At 46.7% G+C, this 3,607-nt stretch overlaps 1 pseudogene; it reads right to left on the bottom strand.

The window, feature by feature from the left end:
- Positions 1-619, bottom strand: LOC114205408 (U1 small nuclear ribonucleoprotein C pseudogene; annotated as a pseudogene).
- Positions 620-3,607: the final 2,988 nt, after the last annotated feature.

Consider the following 3,607-nt stretch of genomic DNA (forward strand, 5'->3'; position numbering starts at 1 on the left):
ACTATTCTCTCTTTGATAGGAAGGGGGAGCAAGTCTTCCTTGTCCTGCTGTGAGAAAACACCCAGAGTCACAACACCATGATCTCCTGGTGAAGTAAACAAGTAATATAAAATGAACATAAAGAGGTTCCTATCTCTTCTTATCTGTCCGGTCGAGTCATTCCTGGCAAAGTGGGCACCATCATGGGACGGGCAGGAGGTCTCATCATTGGGGGCCCAGGCATCATTGGCATGTGGCCTCCCATAGGTGGCCTCATTCCAGGAGCAGGTCCCACTGGCATCATCCCAGGAGGAGGAGGGCCCATCATTGGCATCATGGGAGGGCCCCCCATATGGGGCGCTGGCATCATACCAGGGCGAGGAGGACCGGGGAGACTGGGGGGAGGTGGGATCATTGCCCCTGCAGGAGGAGGAGCAGAGAATGGAGTAGGAGGGATCTTTCCTTGTTGAAATGCATTAGTTGTTTTGTCGATCAGGCTCTGAGCCTGCTCTTCCATCCATTTCTGATAGTAGTCTTTCACATTCTCTTTGTGTTTCCTACCACTGCAGTGTGTCTTCCTCACAGATGGAGAGTCATGGGTCAGGTACGTGTCGCAGTAGTCACAATAAAACTTAGGCATGTTGCTCTGCAGGCCCGGAAATGCTATAAATTCTTAATCTAAGGCACAGCCCAGGGACTTTCTATAATTATGCTAAAAGAATCGCTAACCTCTTGTAGCCACAGGGCTGAGGGAGCCAAAAATCAGACTCAAAGTTTGAGCAGTACTTTAATAAATTATGGTATCAGTTGGATTAATATCTTTTAAAGATTTTATTTACTTATTTGCCAGAGAGAGAGTACAAGCAGGGGGAGTGGCAGAGGGAGAGGGAGAAGCAGGCTCCCCGCTGAGCAACGAGCCCGATGAGGGACTCAATCCCAGGACCCCAGGACCACAACCCAAGCAGAAGGCCAACGCCCAACCGACTGAGCCACCCAGGCGCCCTAGCCTCACCATTTTTAAAAAAAAGACTTATTTATTTATTCATTCATTCATTTATTCATTTATTTATTTATTTGAGAAAGAGCACAAGAGAGTGCATGCGCACACATGCAAGCATAAGAGTTGGGGAAGGGGCAGAGGGAGGGAATCTTCAAGCAGAGACCGCACTGAGTGTGAGCCCAATGCTGGGCTTGATCTCACTACCCATGAGATCACGACCCAAGCCGAAACCAAGAGTTGGTCACTTAACCAACCAACTGAGCCACCTGGGCACCACAACCTCACCATTTCTTAGGTGAAAGTTAAGGCAGTGATAAGGGAAGAATAGGCTTCTCACAAGTTCAGTGAGGTTTACAGTACTCCTTTTTTTTTTTTTTAAGATTTTTATTTATTTATTGAGAGAAAGAATGATAGAGAGAGAGCATGAGAGGGGGAAGGGTCAGAGGGAGAAGCAGGCTCCCTCCTGAACAGGGAGCCCGATGCGGGACTTGATCCCAGGACTCCAGGATCATGACTTGAGCCAAAGGCAGTCGCTTAACCAACTGAGCCACCCAGGCGCCCGGTTTACAGTACTCCTAACCACAGTCATCCTCATGTGTCTGAGGAGTCAGCTTGTGCTTGAAGACCCCTTAGAGACTCTGGAGCCAGTCTCCTGCAAAAAAGGAAGCCAATCCCACTGGTGGTGGCTCTGGGCCTACTACTGGAACTGTGGCCCTCAACCTTAGCTGCCCTCTGTAATCACCTAGGGAATCTTCAGGCTCACTGGATCTCTGGATTGCATGCCCAGAAATTTTGACCTAATTGGTCTGGGGTCCAATTTAATTTGGGTCTTAGCAGCTCCCAAAGAGATTCTAACTTGCAGCCAAGACTGAAAACTACATACTGAATTAGAGCTAAAACACAGGATGTCCAAAGGTCAGATTACAACATAAAACCCAGGAGCAGCCTCATATGCAAAAGAATTTGCAAGATTTAGTTAATTCACACCAGCAACATACATTATTTGGCATTCTTCTGCATAGGAAATTTGTTTCTTCTTTCCCATTTATTTATTTTTTCAATCACTTATATCAGTATGATTCATGGATATTTACTTTATATTTGGGGTTATAATCCAATACTACTCTTATTGCTCATATTGCTCCAGTTTTAGCCATTAGGAGCTCTTTCAGTTGGCTTCTCTGTGCCTTTGACACCCCCAGCATTGTGGGGTTTGTTTTTCAGTACTTCCTTAACTTTCTGGCACTACGAGATGCTCCAGGCTTATTGTCACCAGCTAGACCCCAAGACCTTTTACTGCCCACCTGCTTGTATTCACTGACCTGTGTCTCACATCTTTTCTTAAACTCTTCTTTCTAGCTTACCTCTTAACTCAGGCAAATGGAAAGCGAAACTGCCCCTCTTATCCACAGCAACTGCCTTGACAAGACCCCTAGCCAACCCAGACCAATTTGAACTTAACCCCTGAATCACACTTGTGCCGATGGACCATGGAATGACCTGCAGAATGACCGACAACTACCTTTACCTCATTATAATACTAAAATCTCCGCCCAAGGAGGAGCACAAGCCTCATTTGCATAACATACACTGTGTGTAGGAGCATGTTTCCTTAATACGCATGCACAACCTTATGTCTGTCTCTACGTGAGATGACAAGTCTTCCCTATCTAAATATTCATCCTAACCCTAAATAAAAGGAATCCACTCACCCTTGCTTGGGAAGTCACCGCCTTGGAAGTCATTCCCTGTGATCTTCTTTTTCTTAAGATTTTATTTATTTGACAGAGAGAGACACAGCGGGAGAGGGAACACAAGCAGGGGGAGTGGGAGAGGGAGAAGCAGGCTTCCCACGGAGCAGGGAGCCCGATGCGGGGCTCAATCCCAGGACCCTGGGATCATGACCTGAGCCGAAGGCAGACGCTTAACGACTGGGCCACCCAGGCACCCCATGTGATCTTATTTGCTGCAAATAAAAGGGTTTTTTGGTGTGACAACTCAACCTGGTGCAGTTTCTGACTCACCACGAGGCAAACTCATGTTGGTTGGGTTACATTATCTTGCACATTTCTTGTCCCAGTCTTAGAATCACCCATTTCTCCAAGGGTCCCTCGTTCCTTTTATTGCAGAATGGTATTTGAAACCAAGATCTGAGAGCTAGGTGTAATTTTTATATCCTACTACACTACAAAAAAAAAAAAAAGACCCAAATAAAAAAATCTGTTAGAGGGGCTTCTCCCTCTCCCTCTGCCTGCTCCTCCTGCTTGTGCTCCTAGGTCCCACACACGCAGGTGCTCTCTCTCAAATAAATAAAATCTTAAAAAATAATCTGTCCCCAGGGCCAACCTCCCCAGATTGGCACACCCAACCTTGGAATCCCTTCCCTTTCCTGGCTGTCCTGTGAGAGTCAGAGTTGGAGGCTGTCCTGACCATCACTTGTTTGGTGGCCTTCCTTCAGGCTCTGGTGGGCATTGATAAAACAAACAAATAAGAGTGCAGTAAGTGCCCAAAGAGAAGAAAGTTAAAAGTTCACAGAGGAAGGAGAAACTAATGCAGTGGGGAGGACTGGAACGAATTTGGAGCCTTGAGAGCAGCTCAGGAAGTACTGCTTGAGAGCAGACGCCATGG

The sequence above is a fragment of the Eumetopias jubatus genome, unplaced genomic scaffold (assembly GCF_037043125.1).
Source record: "Eumetopias jubatus isolate StellerSeaLion01/CBP00866 unplaced genomic scaffold, mEumJub1_p1.0 scaffold_17, whole genome shotgun sequence".
Taxonomy (NCBI): Eukaryota; Metazoa; Chordata; class Mammalia; order Carnivora; family Otariidae; genus Eumetopias; species Eumetopias jubatus.